This window comes from Cyanistes caeruleus, chromosome 1, assembly GCF_971803275.1.
Source record: "Cyanistes caeruleus chromosome 1, bCyaCae1.hap1.1, whole genome shotgun sequence".
Classification (NCBI taxonomy): domain Eukaryota; kingdom Metazoa; phylum Chordata; class Aves; order Passeriformes; family Paridae; genus Cyanistes; species Cyanistes caeruleus.
In genome coordinates, this window is record NC_141701.1 from 77,948,030 (window position 1) to 77,968,693 (window position 20,664).

At 37.0% G+C, this 20,664-nt stretch overlaps 1 long non-coding RNA gene across 1 annotated transcript; it reads left to right on the forward strand.

The window, feature by feature from the left end:
• The first annotated feature begins 398 nt into the window (after positions 1-398).
• Positions 399-17,451, forward strand: LOC111925627 (uncharacterized). Its single transcript, XR_015289542.1, has 3 exons — positions 399-753; positions 8,770-10,149; positions 11,629-17,451. It is a non-coding gene; the product is annotated as an uncharacterized LOC111925627 (long non-coding RNA).
• Positions 17,452-20,664: the final 3,213 nt, after the last annotated feature.

Below are 20,664 nucleotides of genomic sequence, written 5' to 3' on the forward strand. Positions count from 1 at the left end.
AGTTTAAAAACCTGACTAGACAAAGTATATTTGAAGTTTAACAGAAACAGAAACAGAATAAAAAATGTTTTTTAAGTGTTACTTGAGATACCAGAAACATTTTCATACATTCATACCTGGAGATGCATAAGACAGAACTTCAGTCTTGCAATCTCTGCCAATTCTTCCCGACTTTCAAATATGTGTATATTCAAATGCATTTAATATTTGTTGTAACTTTCTTTACATTCTTTATACTAATTTTTCAAGGTATATTGATAACTTTGCAGCAATTATAAAATAGATGAGGTTGTTTTGCTGTGAGATTAGTTTTTTACTCTATCCTATATCCACTATAAGCTTCCTTGCAAATGAAGAAGGGGGGAATGGAAAGATAGAACAGAATAGTGGAAGCAAAATCAGATCTCAGACCCCTGAGAAGATTGCTTAGTTTCCGTGTGTGTGTGTGTGTAATACTTGATGCCTTACTTCAGAGAGAATATAAAACCTAAAAGCCTAAACTCTTCTGTGAGAAATTTTTCTCACAGAAAAATTTTTCTGTGAGCTATTTTTCTGTGAGAAAATAGCTTTCACTTCATACATTTGCAGATAGTAACTTGGGACTATTTTGAAATAATCAGAAATTGACCAATCCCAGGATACAACTCCAGCAGTTGTCTCTTTTTCGGATTTGCAAAGACACCGCTAAAAACATCTCCTGTGTCTTCATTGACATTATTCAAAACCTGGGAGTTCTTCTGATTTTCCTAGAAGGTAATGAAACTACTATTAGATATATTTAATGACAATTTACAATATGGTTAAAGTATTTTCCTAACTTAAGTATCTAGCTATTTTATCGACACTATTTTTTTCAGAGATTGTCTGCTTGAGGTTCCAGTTGATCATTCAGATCAGAGACATACGTAATATAGAATTCTTCACTTCTTTCAGTTTGTATTGTGCTCACTAAAACATTATGCATGCCATGAGTGTTCTTACAGCTACACATTCTGTGTATTTAATTTCCTACCAATATATTATGGAGTCTCAACTTCTCATGCTTTTCAAGTAAACGATGCTCACTTCATCTAGTTTTCAGTGTAGCATACTCTGGCTCAAGAGAATAGTTGAAAATAATTCCAAAGAGGTTTAGAGTATGGTTTAGTTTACAGAGAATTGTGGTAGGCCCAGTAGTCCTTCACAGAACTTAAAGAGCTCAAAGAGTTGTGTTACTGCATACTGTGGAAATCACATCTAGCAAAGTGCACACATAACTAAGTTATATGTCTTGATTTACCCTTTTTTTTCCTGAGTCTGTGTAGTTCTCTTACAACTTCCCTGGTGTGAAACCTTTTCTTTTTTGTCAAAACCAGTTTTTCTTGTTGTACTGGGGTTTTTTTTTATTAAAAAATATATATTTTGGACCATTTTTTTCTCCAAATAATTTTTTTAGAAAAATACATTCATTATCTAAATTATTGTAAGTCATATTCATATATAACATAGTGGACTCAGAACTCTGAGTAATGAAGTGAACAATCTTAGAATTGCTGTGGTATCTATTCTAACCTTTCCTATCTTTTATCTTCTTTCTTTCAACACACCTTTTACTCTTGGCAAGAATCAGATTGTGCCACTTAAATGCCCTAAGACATGTTATAATTAGAGGGGACTAGATGATCATTAAGATCCCTGTCAATCCTTAACATTCTATTTTTCTATGATTATTTTCAGGTTTTTGTATTTACTACCAGAAAACCAGAAATATTTCAAATTAATTTTTTAATTTTATGAAGTATTTTATATGTTTATTATTTTAGAGTATTAAAAGATACATCATGTCAATTACATAATTATATGCTGACATATTTTGCTTTTAAAATTTTAAGTGTATCCATTGTCATGAGAAGTCCAATTTCCTACCAGCTTAAAAGAGCTGGTAGAAATTAACATTATTTCACATTATTGAATGGGAAAACTTGTAAGGGACCAAAGTGGGTCATCAGGTCCAGCCTCTGTGGCCAAGTGGGACCATCCTAGAGCACATTGAAGAGAATTAAATCTAGAGCATTCTTGAATATCTCTGGTGAGATATCCACAAACTCTTTGGGCACAGACAGCTGCACAGTAAATATGTTCTTCCTAATATGTGGAATTTCCTGTGCCATTTTCTGCCTGTTTCCTTTCCCAGCACCACTGGCTTCACCTTCTTGACAGCATCCCTTCAGACACTTGCTTACACTGCTAAGACCTCCTCTTATTCATTGCTTCTCAAGAGTGAACAGGCTCATTTTTGTATCTCTCTGCTGGACTTATTCCAGGAGCCTCATGTCTCTCTTGCACTGACAAGCTCGGAACTGGACACAGCACTCCAGATGTGCCTCACTAGGGCACATTAAAGGATCACCTCCCTCAGCCTGCTGGCAATATTATTCTTAATGCATCTCAGGATACCTTCGGCCTTCTTGGCCACAAGGACACGCTGCTGACTAATGGACAGCTTGTTGTTCATAAGGACTCCCAGGTCCACAGAGCTGCTTTCCAGCTCCCAGCCTGTCCTGGTTCATGGGATTACTATTCCTCACAGGCAGAACCATAAACTTGCCTTTGTTGAATTTCAGAAGGTTCTTCTCTGCCCATCTCTCTTACCTGCTGAAAAAGGCTGCACAGCCCTCTGGGGTATTGGCCACTCCCAGCTTTCTTTGCCTTTTGTTTTGAGTAGTATTTAGACTGTAAATTATTAGTATATTGTTTTGTTCCTCATTATTATTTTCATTTATACATTTAATTTATTTTCCAACACTCTGATTTTGAACTGAGAAAAGTGTGACTAGATTTGATTCTCAACAGTATGCAAGTTCACTGTCCTCATGAAAAAATCTTTATCTTGCAGGTATCTTTATGCATAAGCCTCCCAATAAAAAAAAAAAAAATGCTATCTCACTAAAAGTTATTTAAAAACAACTTCCTGATAATCATTCTTACTCCCATTTGATGAGGTGAAGGAAACCTGGAGATGCACAAATATTTGTAAACAGCATAGATGCATGCATTTCAATTTAAACCAAACAAATGAACAAATAAATAAACAAAAATTCAACGCTTCAAAATCCTTTCCTGCTGTCATATCTGACAGGGTAGAAATGAGTATTGGAAAAATGTTTATTCATTTGCTTTCTCTAGGTGACAATTCTTTTCTGAAAGGAAAGCATTGAGAAACTGCATGTTGAAGGCTCACTAATATTTTTGTAGCTGCAGAGAGATGAGTAGATTGTTTGTAGCTATTGAGCAGCCTTTCCTTCCATTTAAGGTTTTACCTGATCACTGATCTGGAGATATGTCTGAATGCAGTGATGGTCTATTACACTTTTACATGCTACATTAAGGTGTATGTTATGAAAGTGCTGCACTGAACCATCAAACGATAATATTTGAGAGAGCACCTCCCTATTATATAATGCCTCTGCAATTATATAGAGAACATGACCTTGTGGAGGAGAGCATTTTTATTTGCCTGTGTACAGAAATCCAACATAAGGGAATAGATTTCAGCATTCAGTGTGATTGCCTAATGAAAGATGAAAGAAAGGCCCTAAGTGCTGCTCTGTGTAAGGAAGGACAAAGATAATTTTTTATCCATTTCCAGAAAGATGAACAGTGAGCTGTAGCAAAGCATATATTGTTATTTTATTGCTACAATACAAGCTTTATTTCAGCACATTTTTTCCTATTTACTTATACAACAAATTAAAAGGATTCTTAAAATGCTAATACAAAACAGGTGAAAATAAAAGAGGGATTACTTGGGGAGAAGAAAAAATGAAGCATCAAATCCTGAAAGATATTAAACACATAAGTGAGGTGTAGAAAATTTGGGTGAGAGTTTGTAGTTTCCTGAGAGTTTTCCAAAACTAAAAGACAACTCCATGTGTTCTTAGGAATTGATACCTAACTGTAACCTTGTTATTCAAAATAAACAAAATCTAAACAGTTGCAAAAGCCCCTAGATTGTATTGGTAAGTAATTAAATTACAGAGTTGCATAGTTTCTTTTGATTTTGGGCTATTGTCACAAAAGGTGTGAAAAATGATGCTCAATGCTTGACAGAACCAATAATAATGGATTCATAAATCCCCATAAGCTCAGAAGTATCTAATAAACCAACAAGCACCTAAGCAAATACCTAGAATGCTACAGAAGTTTGGGAGTAAAAATCAAACCTTAGCTTTCAGTTTATTTTTTTTTTTTTCAAAATTAACATGTGAAAAAGGGAGATTTACTTAAACCTTTCATGTTTGATTAGTCTGTCAGAGCCCCAGGAAACCTGAGACCCTTCTGCCCTACAAGTCTGTCAGTGCCCTGCTATGGGGAGCCTTCACTGGGCTGTCCACTGGATTGGAGGGCAGCTTGACCAACTTGTTCAGGGTCACACTCCAAAAAGAGAGATCCTCTCCTGAGTCTCCACATCTTTATCCACTGCCAGTGACTGTCAGTGCTCTTGAAGGACTCACATTAATAGTTTACAGAATAACATTCTTTATTAGTAAAATTGTGACAGGTTAGGGTTTTGAAGACTGCTGGTGATAGTATCTGACTGCAAAAACATAATAAAAGTGAAGGTTTAACAAGACCTAATCCCTAAAAAATGATAGCACAGGATAATCATTCGGCACACATACAGTACAGTTTTTGTTCCCATGGGGAAAAAGGTTCAGCCCATTATTAACTTACTTTTATACTCTTTATTTGTGTTTGGGGAAGCTTGAATTGCTTTAGTCATACATCTTACTCAGTGAGGGATGGCCACTAGGGGTGGGTATCTCAGTGTGGTATCTGAGATAACCCTGGGATGGGGACATGCAGCACTCCAAGGAGAATGATTTCACCACAGTTGCTGATTCAGCAGCAGGACATTTTCCTTTATCTCCCTTGGTTTTCAGCTGCTGTGTAGCTTATCAGCTAAAAGGCAACACTGAGTTCCCTCCTCTGCAAGGGTTTCAACAGAGCCTGGACATGTTTCCACTCCATTCTACCCTCTGTTTAGTACTCCTTAGATTGTGTTGAGTGTGGGAGGTCAGACATGTTGACCACATTCCATCCAGGGAGTAGCAACTGTAATTTCCCCTATCATTATTGTATGACTCTCTTTTTACCCCCAATTATTTTTTCACAAAAGACCTCTCAGTAGACTTCTCCAAAATACTAGTGCTTTTATATTCAATATCATAATCAGGAAGGAAAAAAAAAACAAACAAGTAGGCTGGAAATTTGATTCCACTAAAAATTATCTCTAAATTACTTGGGATAGATAAGCTGGAACACAGACATTACTGGTTTCAAATAACAGTGCCTTGTGAAACTTAATTTTGGTTGGTTTTAAGAAAATTAAGAAAGTAAATAGTACACCATCAGTTTCCATCAGGAATTCTGCTTGATATTTATTGACATCACATTCTCTTGAATATAATGATGTAATACACTAGTGATTGACAAAAAATTTGGTAATTTTGTTGACAAGCATTAACCCTGGCATTTTCTCTTTTTTCACTCTGAATTAAGTTGTTAATCATAATAAATTGCAGGGAAGGAAAAGGGAAAATAAGAGGCTACAGGCTCCTTCTGAGCTCTCTTTTATTTCATAGTCTTTGACTCAAATGGGAATTAGAGATTTAATATTCTATAAAGTTTCCAAAGGATAAAAACGAGACTCAGACTTTGATCCAGCTCTGATTTCTAAATGCTTGCAAAAGGAAAAGAGGTATTATAAAAATCTGTTCCAAAAGAAATATTTTTAGACAGAGAAGCATCCACAAATGTTCATTATAATAATTTTATCATCTTTGGTTATGGTGTAAAGGGGTAGACCATAAAGCATAAATCATAAACTATTAGTAGACGTAAGAAGAGGCTGAACTGAGCTCTGAGTTGTTGTAAAGTGAAATTATGGGTTTGTGACACACATATGGGTTCAGAGTTTGATGCCACAATGAAGATGATGATTTCAAAGTTCCATGATAGCCATTTGCTCCAGGCTGGCTCTTTTATGGACAGTGCTTTTGTGCAAAGCCTCTGTAATCAGGAGGAAGAATTAATGGACTCAGATTTTCTTCATTCAGGTGCAAGTCTTCCCACTTTGGGATGCCACTTATAGCTATCCCCTCTGAAAGAAACAGTCACGAGACACAGTAATGGTTTCACTGACTTTTTGATATTTTTTTTTTTTTAATTTACCTTGACTTTTTTTTTTTCCCTCAAATGAACAGCTCATCCAGTAGACTGTGCCTGACTAACAAATGTGATCTACACACAAGGAATCCTGGTAACACCAGCAGCAAGGCAACTATCTTGATGGGAACATGGTGGTGTGGTGGGATGACTCCCATGACTAGAGTGTTGAATGGAGGGATACAAGATATTTAGGAAGGACAGGCCAGAAGGAGCACAGAAGCCAAAACTGTGTCCAGTCCTGTTTAACATCTTTGTTACTGATCTGGATGATGGCACAGAGTGTACCCTCAGCCAGCTTGTTGATGACACAGAACTGGGAGGAATGGCTAACAGGCTGCAGGTTGTGATCACATCCAGGCAGACCTGGACAAACTGGAGAAATAGGGTGAAAGGAACCACATGAAATTCAACAGGTTCTGTACCTGGGGAAGAACAACCCTGCACATCAGTATATATTGGGGACAACCTATCTGTAAAGCTTCTTGTCAGAGTGAAGTTTACCTGGGGGTCCTGGTAGTTGCCCAAGTTGAACATGAGGTGGAAATATGCCTTAGACATCAAGGATCAATGATGCCCTGCACTGCTTTAGACAAAGTACTGCCAGCAGGCTGAGGGAGGAGATCCTTCCCTTCTACTAAGCCCTGGAAAGACCACATCTGGAGGGCTGTGTCCAGTTTTGGGCTCTTCAGAACAGGAAGAGCATGTACATACTGGAGAAAGTCTAGCAAAAGGTTACAAAGATGATAAAAGGACTGCAGCATCTCTCCCATGAACAAAGACTCAGAGATGGGACTTTACATCCTGGAGAAGAGAAGGCTCAGGGAGATCTTATTAATGTATTCAAGTACTTGAAGGGAGGGCACAGAGAAGACCAAGAAGGGATCTTCTGAGGTTCCCAGTGGCAGGACCAGAGGAAGTGGACACAAATTGAAACACTGGATGTTTCCTCTGAGCATCAGGAAACACTTGTATATTGATGGTCAGTGAGCACTGCACAGGTTACCCAGAAAGGTAGTGGGTTCCTCTTTCCCTGGATGCATTGAAAATCCACCTGGATATGATCCTAGTCAGCCAGATCTTGGTGTCCCTCCTTGAACACAAGGGGTTGCACCAGGTGACCTCAAGGGTTCCCTTCCACCCTCACAAATTTTGTGATTCTGTTATATCAATAGGCATTAACCTTTTTCCTACAAACATACCTCAGAGCTTATCCTAAGCTTACTTTTTATTCTGCTGTTGTGTTAGCAGTATCAATATCTTATTTTGAGAGGTGTTTGTTGTTCAGGGTTTTTTTTATAGCTGTTTTTACAGGTAGAGTAAGAAGTGCAGAGAAGGTGTAAAACTATCTAGACTTCCCACTGACAAAACACTTTGGCATTATGAAATTCACTGCTATAGTTCTTTAGAGCAGCAGCAGATGTCTTGGTGAACCAAATATTTTTAAATAATTGCACCATTAAAATTATTTTGGGACTTTGTACCTTCTGCTTTTGTTAAGTGTAAAATTGGAGCCTAAGAGAAATGGAGCTATTCTCCTGCATAAGAATTTGTTCCTGAATCCTGTGTAAGAATACCTCCTAAAATGCTGGTGAAATTTCAGGTCCAGGGTACATTCAGCCACTAATGGGCATATAGGCCATACATAACTATGGAGAAAGCTATAGGTTTCTATCATTTGAGACTTAAAATTTGAGCTTTGAGCACATGATTTGCATGTGTCCTGTAGTCTGTACATTTCTGGAATTTTGGGATGTATTTCGCTTTTCAATATAAAAACCCTTGCTTTCACTGCCATTAAGTAGTGGCCATAGTCAAACATCTGGGGCAGAATTAAGGTTGACTGTGTTTCACTGTTACTTTTAAGCAGAGTAGTAAAATGATTTTTTTTATTTCCTTTTTTTCAATCTGAACTACTGAGTGAGATTAGAACTACATTAAGGATAAACTGAATAGGGTTTTTAATTTAGCTACTTTTTTCCATCTTGTTATGTAGACCAGGTAGTTTTATTTTGTATCCCTATATTGTTCAAGATCAGATGAGCAACCAGCACAAGTAATAACTTGTAGATGCTTAGGTTCACCATTAAAAATTAAGGGAGTTTTATCTGTCATCCTTATATTTTATGTTAATTTCTAGAACCTCAGGCTTCAGAGCCTGAAGCCACCTTAAAATTATAGTATGGACAGTACTGTGCTAATGTGAAACAGATTCTGAACCATGTAATGACAGTAAGTGAAGAATTCAGAATGTTCTTTTTCTTTCTCTGATATGGTTATGAATTATATTTTGTATGTAAGTTTATTTTAAATAAATGATAGAAGGGAATGCATGAGAGGAAGTACTGAAGGTATTGGTAAATAGAGATTCTGCTTTTTTAACTGCAAACAATCTTTTGGGAAAGAATCGGACATCTATCCAGAGTTTGATATGGATTTTCTGCCTCCTATCAAATGACTGATATTATTGCATTGATACAGGATTTTAAATTTCTCCCATGTTTTCTAGGCATGCATACCCTAGTTCTACTGAGACATTTTTCTTTTCTGTGTGTACCTCAGCAGCTATGTGCAGACACAGACTCTTCCATCTACACTAAGAACCATTCAGATGTGTCAGCTCTCATGTGAACTGAGAAACCATATACATGTATACTTCCCACTGCAATGCTGCTGCTGATCTGAAAAGGGAAGTAAGGGCTTGGAACCTTTCTCAACTTTTGTATCTGCACAGCTTCTTCTTTTTTATATGTTTTGCCCCCCATACATACTTCTGACATTAAAAAGTGTAGTAGGCCATCTATTTGTTAGTCCGAGGTTACAACCTCTATGTGACTGGTTAATTGAATATTTGATACTAGAAATCTAAGAATATCCCAGTTTATGGATTTTAATTGCCTTCAGTTTTAACAAAGAAAGCTTGTTTCTACAACTGGTGCTGTCATTTCCATTACTCCACCTCAGGATAACTAATTTTATGTTAATTTAAATTTCTTGGAAAATTGAAGTCCAAATATGTTTAAGGATATTGGTATTTCTGACTTTGATTTGTAAACCTCATTGATCCTTTATCCATATGTTTATAGATATTTTCACTTTTTAAATTCTGGCCTTTCTGTTTACTTACCCAAGCAGACTGTCTGCCTTCTGATTTTCTTTTTCTTTATGAGGACTCCAGATAATATATTTCTATTTAAATTCAGTACCTCTACCTTGACATTCAAATCTTTCTGTTATTCTGTTGATTTTTTTTATCATCATCCTAATTTTTCTGTCTGCCATACTAAAAAACCCAGTTCCTTAGGTTTTTATCTGTTTCTTTCTTTGTGTCAATTTGAAACAAAATGAATTATCTTGAGATCAAAAGATGAGTGTTTCTTTTCACAGCATTTTGAGTGTTTACCAGGGTAGCACAGGTGAATTGACTTAGGAATTTACTACTCATTTATATCAAAGCATGACTGAGAATTACCATTGTGATTTGACAGAGTTTGGAAGAGAAATGCTAAGAAATCAGTAGAAATAAAAGTAACACTTCTTTACATATCTCACATAAACTTACAAAGCCAAATTAACCATTTTTTCAGCCTTGATGCAGAAATACTAGCATATACCTGAGAAATCTTCCCCCAAAAATGTTTTATTAAATTTATTATATTATCTTTATTTAATCAGTCATTTTTGTGAGTACACAGTACTGTACCACCACTTTTAATTTTAATTCCATCCTTTCTAAGAAGCTTTCTTTCTAATTCTTTCATCCAGCTCTATCCCAGTTACAAACGGTCTTGTTTTGCATTCCTATTATGTCTGTAATGAATGGTTTCTTTCATATATCTTTCATACATATCTTTGACAGAAGTTGTTTTACAATGCTGAACTCAATGTGTTGGCAAACAGCTGTTTGTTTCCCTTTGGCCTCATCATTGTTTTCAACAGGAGGTAATTGGCTGGCTGAAATTTCTTACAGAGTGATGCTTGTAATAACTGAAGGTTTATCCTTTTCCTTAATGTTTCATTTTCAATTGCCACATTCTTTTTCAAGGGATTTATCTTCTGCCATGAAGCTTTGAAATTTAGCAGTCTTTCAAATTCTTCCCCTGTCCCCAGCTGCAACCTCACAAAGCAATGGTTTCTTTTGAATTCATTTGGCATTCAGACTGTATTTGGTATCTCTCCCCCAGTGCATTCCCAAAGTTTCACCTGAGAAACAGCATAGTCTTCAGCTGCAACTTTGGTTCTCCATTAATATCTTTCATGAGTTTTTCAAGTAGTAGGTCCTGCAGCTTACACTATTCACTTCAAGTCAATATATTTATAATTTTATGATGCTTGATTTACTTTTTGTCTTCTTTCTTACTACCATTGTCACAGTGTTCCTCACCCAGGACAAGGGGTAATGGTTTTAAACTGAAGAGGGTAGATAAACTTGAGTTGACTAAATATGAGTGAATTTTTTTTTTGCAGTGAGGGTTACATGAGGTAACATGAGAACAGGTTTCCCAGAGATACTCCATCCCTGGAAACATTCAAGGTCCAGCTTGAGTAACCTCATAAAATTGAAGATGTCCCTGACCACTGCAGGCATGTTGGACTAGATGACTTTTAAATGCCCCTTCCAACCCAAACTGTTCTGTGCTTTTATTATTCTATTAAAAAGAGGGGAGGGGAAGAAAAAAATAGAAGAGGCCACCCAGCCACATATTTTCTAAACATATCTAAATATTGGAATTCCTAGGAAATAGAAAAACAGTTGTGTAAATATATAAAATGAAAAATGGTGCAGGATTTAAATTTCCACTTCTAATTATATGATTTTAACTTAGCATTGGCTTACCAGTTAAGTCTTTCTTATCACCCTATCATAGCTGAAGTTCTCTTTTAAGACACAAATATACCAAGCTTAAGGATTTCCCAAAATAATATACATACTTTTGATAAGCTTATTTTTGATTTTTAAAGCAAGTTGTTAATATGTAACATCTGCTATGTTCCTTTCTTGAGTTTCTCACTCAGCTTTAAAATAAGAGCTGATTTTGTTAAGATTTGAAAGTCTGTAAAAATGAATACTATAACCTATTTTCTTATTTATAGTGATTATGGTTCCTCTATCTTATTAATAAGTACTAGTATTATATCTCAGTACAGTAGAGAATATTATTGCTACTGTAATAAGTGATTTATTGGTTATCATTTCTAGAGTACATGAATAGTTGCCAGTACCTTTTGCACCTGCAGTGAGAATAGAAAATCTCTTTAAGACACTTCTAGCAGAATTGTAAAAAGCCTGTAACAAGGAATTGATTTTTGAATAAGTTGTAACAGCTGTAGCTTTATCATTGTGTCAGTAGGTACAGTGTAAAATCTGTCCTTATGATGTGCAACTAATACACCCACTCTCTGCATTCTGTCTTTTCACAGGGGGCTATATAGAAAGGATTTTTCTATTGGGAAGAAGAGTAAAGCAGCCTTGTTCTCCTACTTGTTAATTTGAATCAATGCATTTTGTATTAACTTCCTGTAGTATAAGGACTTGCCCTTCCAGGTACTTGTAGTGCAGAATCACATCAAGTGTGTCTCTATGGAAATCTCTGAATCTTAAAAAAAAAAAAAAAAAAAATTGCTTTGTGCAGTGTGTTACTTATTTTGAACAACAGCTAGCATTTTTGTGAGAACTAAATGCTACCTGTCATTGAGCTACGAATTTTAACTGTGATAGATTTGCAGCTTCAAGTGAGTTTTCTGCACTACTTCACATGGTCTTCACATAGACTTCTGTTATCAGTAGAATGTGAGTTGGTGGAAAGCTTTTTATATTGGTCTTCAGTAGTTAAAATCAATATATTGTTACTAGAAAAGCAGATTTGATCTTAATCTTGTTATCTAAGGGACAGCAGTTAATTTGTCTACATTGCGAAACTAATCCTTACTGTGAACATTTCCTGAATCAAAGGAAAATTTCCAAAGAAACTGTATAATCTGATTTGTAAATTCATGAACTTAAACAGCTCTTGTTTTACTCACTTTAAATAAAATATAAAAGAAAACAATTTCACCTTAGTAATTTTTTTATAAATCATGCAGGTTTGCATAGCTTTTATTGCTAAGTTTTCTTTCTAATATACTAGGTTATTTCAAATGAGCAATTTTGTATCCCAAAAAATTGCATAAAAAAGAACACAATTTTATTATGCATTGAACTATGAATGGTTTTGTGTGTGCAGACCACATACTAATAAAGTTATATCCTCCTGCCATCTCTGTCATCTAGCCAAACATACAGACTGCTATATAGACTGAAGATTTCTTTATATCTCTTTCTTTATTTGATCATGGTTTATTATACAAACATTATCTGAATTGTATTGAAAGTATTATCACACAAGTTAACTATGTAAAAAAAGAATTATTATCTTTGTAAGCAAGCTGTTCACTCAGTTTTTATTCCAAGATTTTTTACTGGATAATAGGTAATAAAATATTTGAATAGCCTACTTTGAAACCTATGCCAAAATCAATACTGTTGCCCTCTCTGTGAACTGATATAAACCATCTTTGCCTGCCTGCCTGCCAAAGGAGCCAAGCTAAATCTGTAAATCATCAATTTGCTAATTTATTTTGTCTCAAGATTTACAAAAGTGATTAAGCTTCTGCTCCTGCACACACTAAGTATATCTGGTGACTTCCATGTCCATGAAGAGCCATGTTTAGTCTGAATATTTGCATACATGCATTTTAATGCATGTTCCATCTTTGTCGGCAGCTGAGTGCAGTGGACCACAAATTCTGATGTAAAAAATCAGTATTATACTTCAATTCTCTTCTATTGCGGCTGCTTGAACAGAGATTACTTTTAGCCTATATTTTTCATCCTTAAGTTATTGACTGAATAACCCTAGGATAGCACCCTAACTCAAAAATTGGTACAAAGTGGATTCTCAGGTTATTTCCCTGAAAATAAAAGTTGTTTGGACATATTCTACTAATGCATAATGGTTTCCAGTGCAGATGTTCTGTTCTACAAGTTAGATGCTTTAAAGAGTGGTGTCAAGATGGTTTGTTGCTATTACCCATTTTGTTTGGAAGAAAGGAGAATGGAGTTACAGGTTGAGATCAAACAAATTTCTCTTACTTTCTAAGACCAACAGTCATAGTTTCTACTTAGTTATTACACTGAATCCTAGAAGATGGCAAGGACTAAGTCTGTGACCTCTGGATTTAAATTCAAGTGAGACTCATCAGCTCAGTTGTCCTTTGAAATTGCAGCCAGAAGAGGACCCTTGCTAGGGTCAAAGTACCAGATTCTTCACCGGTGGTTCATTTACCAAATAATTGATCGTACTTTGAAGTAGCATGCAATTCAAATTAGTCTGTAAACATCCACCTGTGCACAAATGTGCAGTGAAGGATTGAACATACTGTGCAGTGATAGGCTACCATGTCTTTGAGAAGGTTATATGATAAACAAAAAGAATTGATTGTACAGGGAAGGACAGGCTATGTCCAAGGAGTCACTGAAATTAGACTTTAAGTACATTGTATTAGCTCAGTAGCAAGTTATAACACTGCAGTTTTTTCTGTTTTAAATGGTCTTTTTAATACATTCTGACACCTCACTCAATCTAGTAAGTAATCCTATGTTTAAAAAAATTAAACTGTTATCTAATTTCATATTTTAAGAAGAACTTAGTAGGTGCTATTTCACTTAGTGTTTATGGTGATATTAAGTTCTACTTTTCCCTGCTCTACTAAAAATCCATTAATATAGAGTCATTAAGTTCCACTGAAAAATTACCAGACATTTTGTCATGTCATTTCAGGTCAAAACAACTGAAGTAACAAAGACTGGTTACTGAATTTAGCAAACTAAAAGCTATTCATTCAAAAGCTCACGGTAGTACACTGATTTCAATAGAAAGACTCCTAAATTAATGAAGCAAGTCCTTCTTGATATACTTGGTGTTAAAAACACCTCCTGTGTTTTGGTTTTGTTGGCTCACTTATATCTACCAGCAGAACCTTTGAACTGGAACATTTTTGGTCAGCACTCTCTGTCTCGAGTTATCCTGTCATGACATTAAAGACATGAATTCTGCCAGTATTTCAAAAGTGAGTGTATTTTTCTTCTGTGCATCCTGGATTTATGCAATCTATCTGGAATATATCTCAAATATAAGAAAGAAAAATCTGTGTTGATGATGACTTTCCTTACCACTTACTTTTAGACACATGGATGAGGGGAAACAGAGCAGTGAACAGTAGAACATTTTTTGGGGAAGATATTTGCGGAGAAATCGGGTGGAAGATAAATGATGCTTCAGAATAATGATGTGCCCAAGAGGTATCTGAGATACTTCATCATTTTCAAATTCCTAAGCACAGAATACTTCCTCGTGCTCAGGCTAACCCGAATTTATACCACAGTGTACAATAGCATTTCTTTAATTGTGTTTTTCAGAATGGGTATGTTCCCTGCGAGTCAGCAACTGCTTGAAATGAGCCATGTTTCCATAAAAATTTGTGCCTAAATATCTATGTATACATAATACTTATTCCAAATGGAAATTTTATTTTGAAATTGTATTTATGTATTTCTTTCTCTAAAATGAGTCAGTCTTCTGCTTTGAACTGGGATATAGATTAGTGGTTTTCTTGTCTGAAATTCAGTAAAGTAAAATAATCAATTATAATTACATATTTAAAAGAAGTGATTTTAGCAGTTTCATTATTTTAAGGTTGCAGTAGTCTGTATTTCTAAAATCAGGACTGCCAAAAGGTTGTGCCACTAGGGAGTGATGAAAACTGCAAGTTGGTCTGATGCTGATGTTGATGCTGAAGATTTGCTTTCACTGAGAAAGACATAGTTCAGCCTACACTTCTCTATTATACTCTTGATTCAATAAATGCATCTTATATTGATTCAATAAATACATATTTTCTCACAATATTCTGTCAGGTATGCTTACACCAATTTATATGATTTGCTCCTCATGACAAAAAAAGGGATGTACCCAAAAGTGTGGATATCATTTCTAGGTCATTCTCAATTGGCATTGCATGGTCATAGTGATCAGGACAGGTGCCTGAGGGCTAAAAGAAAGTAAATGTCACCTCAATGTACAAAAAGGGCAAGAAGGAGGACTTGGGGAACTACCAGCCAGCCTTTCAGCCTCTCCTCAATTCCTGGAAGAGGAATGGAGCAGCTAAACCTGGAGGCCATCTCAAAGCACATGGAAGATAAGAGAATCAAGAGTAGTCAACATGTGTTCACCAAAATGAAATCATGCTTAACCAATCGTAATGTCTCCTATGTTGGGACAACTGGCTGAATAGATGTGGGAAGAACAGTGGATGTTGTCTACCTCAGCTTCAGCAAGGCTTCCAACACCTGTCACTAGTGGTATTCCCCAAGTACAGGATATAGGGTTATAATGATTGAAGTGGTTAAGGCTTACGCTCCCCCGAAGGCCCTGTGGGAAGGAGCAGCTGCCAGACGGACATCTGGAATCCAGCTGAGGGGTGGGAGGCAGCTGAGTGACAGCTGGGAGTGAGAGTGTGATTGGCTGGAGGGACGCGTGGACGGCGTGTGAGCAGGAAGCTGATTGGATGGTAGAACCCGTGGACAGCAGCAGTGCAGCTGGGCCAGCCAATGGGTGCCCTTCTGTTAAATTCTCTTAGGGCTTTGTTTGGTTTCAGTTGTGTCCAATGGAGATTAAAGGTGTAAAAAGGAACGTTTTCTGAAATAAAGTCATCTTCTTCGGATGCATAAGGGGATCCCCATTGCTACACCCAAGGTTCAGCACTGGGCCCAGTATTGTTTGACTTCTTCATCAATGAACTGGATGAAGGGGCAGAGGCTTCCTCAGCAGGTTCACTGATGGCACAAAGCTGGGAGGAGTGGTCGATACCCCAGAGAGCTGTGCAGCCCTTCAAAGAGACCCTGACAGGGTGGAGAGATGGGCAAAGAACATTCTGAAATTCAACGAGGGCAAACCCAGGGTCCTTCCCCTCAGGAAGAATAACCCTGTGGACCCAGACAGGCTAGGGGCTGACCTGCTGGAAAGAAGTTCTGTGCAGAACTGCTGAGAGCTCTAGGAGCCCTGGTGGACAACAAGTTGTCCATGAACTGGCAATGTGTCCTGGTGGCCAAGGAGGTCAATGGATATCCTGGGGTGCATTAAGAACAGTATTCCCAGCAGATTGAGGGAGGTGATCCTACACATTTTCTCAGCCCGAGTGAGGCCATGTCTAGAGTGCTGTGTCCAGTTCTGAGCTCCTCAGTATGACAGAGATATGGAGCTCCTGGAGCAAATCCATCAGAACTCTACAAAGATAATTAAGGGACTCAAACCACCTCTTATGAGGGAAGACTGTGGGAGCTGGACTGTTTAGCCTGGAGAAGACTGAGAAGGGATCTTGTCAATGCATGTGTATTGGAAAGGCAGGTGTCAAGAGGATGGAACTGGACTCTTCTCAGTGCTGCTGAGCAATAAGATGAGATACAATGGGCAAAAGCTGATCAACAGGAGTTCCACCTGAATTGAGGAAGAACTTGTTTAATGAGAGGGTAACAGACCACTGGAAGAGGCTGCCCCAAGACGTTGTAGAGTCTGGTTACCGGAGATATTTAAAAGCTGTCTGGACATAATCCTGAGTGACATGATATGATGTGCTGCAAGGGAGATGGCTTGAGCAGGAAGGCTGGACTAGATGACCTCCAGTGGTCCCTTCCGACATTACCTATTCCAAGATTTTATGATTCTGTCAGAAATTTAGATTTGGGGTAACATTTTGAATTATTTGGCCATGTAGTTATGCTATCTTACAGGAATCCAAAAAGTTCAGTTTGTTTCTGTTCTCTTTTATGCAAACTGTAGTGTAACCTGAATGAATATTAAATGTTAACTTTTACAAGCTTCAGAGGTGATTTTAGACCTAATGTGTCTAAGGCTGCCTAGTTTCAGAAATGTCCTTTTGCTCTAGGAGACTAGGTTGCTCTAAAGATTCTGGCAATTTCACTTTTGAGTTATCTTGTAATTTAGGGTTAGAGGTAGTTTCATTTTGTTTATCTTTTCCTTGAATTTCTTATGCCACTATAGTCAGCACAAAAAGAACCGAGACTGGGAGTCAGACTTTCCACAGATAATATTTGGTTTTGGTCAAGAAGAATGTTAGATAAAAACTATGGTACTTTGGATAGGAGTTCTGTCTTTAGAATGCTAATAAATGAGTTCCAACTTCAAATCTCTTTGAGCTGAAGTCTGCCTATCTAGCAATGGAAGACATGAAGAAAAACACAGGAAGAAAGAAGGCTTCAGTTTCTTTCCTCCTTCACTGTGTTCCCTTTGCATGCCAGAACAGTGACACTTGTACTTAAGGGAACATTTCACCACTTTTGATGTCATGGGACATATTTCATAAAGTGGTAGGGAACACACATGAAGAAAATAGCTCAATCACTATTTTACACCAATACATAGAACAAGCCAGAGGACTACAAAACAAATTGTTTACCATTCATAATATCATGATCCACAGCAGGTGGTCCTGCTTAGTGTGGATAGAAATGAAAAGAGATGTTTCTGGTAAAATGATAAACAATTGTGCCTCAGTATCATATTAAGAGACTGGATCTTTTTTACAGTCCAAATCAAAACTGCATCATTGACAATATTGAAACAGGGAGTATATGTTCAGAGCACTGGAGGTTTGGGGGTTTAAATCTTATACAATAGTTTTTAATCAGAGAAAAAACTTTGCTAGATTTTTCTCTTTTTATTTCCATTCACTCTAGGAAAGAACTTGTGCCATGGACAATCACACCTTAGGGCATGTAATTTGTTTGCAGTACAGAGGTCACTTATGCCTCTGCTTTCCCAGTTTCCCTTTCCCTCCTACCAGCCATTTTTAAAACACAGGTACATTGCAGGGTCAAGGAAGGTATCAAGATAGGGTCCTGAGGTGTCACAGACTAAATGAGGAAAAATATTAAAATATCATCCTAAGATTATTGATATCATTAATCTTGTTCTTTACTGTCTTTGAATAAATAGTTGGTTTGTATTTTCTTAAACCAACACATTATATTAATAAGGCAGTACACTGAATTTTCACAGGTGTTATTGCATCTATATGGCAATGCAAAGATGTTTTCAGAAAGTTTATTTTCATTGCTCTTTCTTATGGGTGAATGGTGGCTGAAAATAGCCTGAAAATAGTTACCTTCAAAATGCTTCCACTATTTGTATTGTATAGAAAAAGAAATCAACCTAAATAATAGAAGAATATCTTCTTCAAGCTATTTTTTCACTGAGTAGAGCATATGAATATCCTGGAAAATAGGCATGAAATCGTTCATCCTGATGACTTACATATCCATTCAGTTTTTGATGCTAGGTCTAAATCCCAATACATATAAAACTGTGTGGGTGAAACAACAATACCTAAAAACAGAGACAAAAAATATGTCTGCTGCAATTGTGCCCTTTCTAGTTCCCCAGTTATCTGTATCACCAGAATGAAAGAGAAACAGCGAGTCAGCTTTAGGATATAAGTATTAGCTTACTCTTCTGTTGAGTAGGACATATCATTAAAAATCCTCATGAGTGTTTTGGGAATATCTCCACAAGAAGTACATATTGAATTATGTTGTATATCACTATTCCCCCCTAAACTTGATCTTTAAGTACTTCAGCAGCATGAAAGATCTAATAACTGCTACTGTGAATTAATATTAGAGCTATTTGTACTTTGATTCCTAGCCAGACACAATAAACATGAGAATAAAACATTCTTTTGGAATTTTGGAATTCATTTGAGTGAGAATGTGAGGTTTCAGCAGAATAGTTTGTACATAGCACCAACCTGAAGAGTGTGGAATGTGCTAGAGGAGCCACTGGAACTTTCAACGGCATAACAATTTCCTAACCAGCACTTGGACCTGCATAGCTCCACTCCCATAGGGCCTAGAAGCATACCAATGAGTTAGAAATATTTCTATTTCTTTTGCATGCCTATGCTGAGAACCTGTACCTAAATAAGGGCTTCAGTATATGCATCAGACATTCTGTTCAATTTTCCAAAGTCTGCCATGCAACACAAGCAAATAGAAGACTGCGATGGTCTAGGAGGAGCTCCTGCTCAAGGAAGGAACATAGTACAAGTCTTTTGTTAGATGTTACTGAAGCTTAGAAGGATTCCTAACTGCTCTTTGCTTGGCAGCCTTTGGAAGTCCACACTTCTCTTGGAAGGATTCAGCTTCTAAGTAGAGTGAAAACATGGAAACAGTTCATCATGTCTTCCTATAAATTCCTCTGTACCACTTAGAGCATCAGCTGAAAGATGATCCATGCTCTGTGCATAACTGTGAACATGAAAGTCTTTCTCATATTTACAGTCAAATTGTTTAAACATATAGAGACAAACTAGAGCAGAAGCAAATTTTAAGAAAAAGTAATTCCATGACAAATTGACCACTCCCCCGAATCACTGAACAAAACTGCTGGCCAATCATGGCTGCTTGAGCAGATAAGTAGCTGGTTCCCAAAGAGAAGTGAGACCAGCTGAGCCACAAGATTATGTCTTCCTTTTGAAAATACTTGGCTGTAGACAGATTTCCTGTTTTAGGTTGCAATGCAAGATGTAACTAAAAGTATGTATTTTATTACCCTTTGTTAAAACCAGGTGGGGCACTGTTCTTTATCACTTCCATGACCCATCCTTCATAACTCTAGGAGGATATCTTCTGTTAATGGGCCAGCTGTTAAAACCAGGTGTGGCAATGTTCTTTATCTCTTCCATGACCCATCTTCCCTCCAGGGGGATCTCTTCTGTTATTGGGCCATTGAGTCTCACTGCATGACTGATAAAATTATACCATCCCACTGGGAGATGCTCCACCCAGGGGGAGGAGGCAAGAATTCCTACCTGGTTATAATCTGAGACTGGGAACACCACAGTCAGCCTTTTTCCACTGAATTCCCAGAGGAAAGACTGGACCCATCTACACCACTGGACCTTCAGAGGAAAGCTACACCCTTCTATGGGATCATACTTCAACAGAACCACATCTGTCACTCCAGGAGGACTGCAGCCACCACTTAATCAGACTGCTACTAACACCCTGCCCAACAGGGTGTCAAGTTGTAATCTGACTCTGTCAGTGTTTTTTGTACTACTGGATTTTATTTTTATTTTCCTATTAAGTTGTAGGGTATTTTTTATTTATACATACTAGTAAAAAACTGTTATTCCTACTCCCATATCTTTGCCTGAGAGCCCCTTAATTTCAAAATTATAATAATTCAGAGGGAGAGGGTTTACATTTTCCATTTCAAAGGAAGCTCCTGCCTTCCTTAGCAGACACCTGTCTTTTTAAACCAAGGAATTACTTGAAAAGATTTCTCTGAAATCCATCAATGAAGCTACAATGTAATTATCTTGCTCTGACATGGTTAC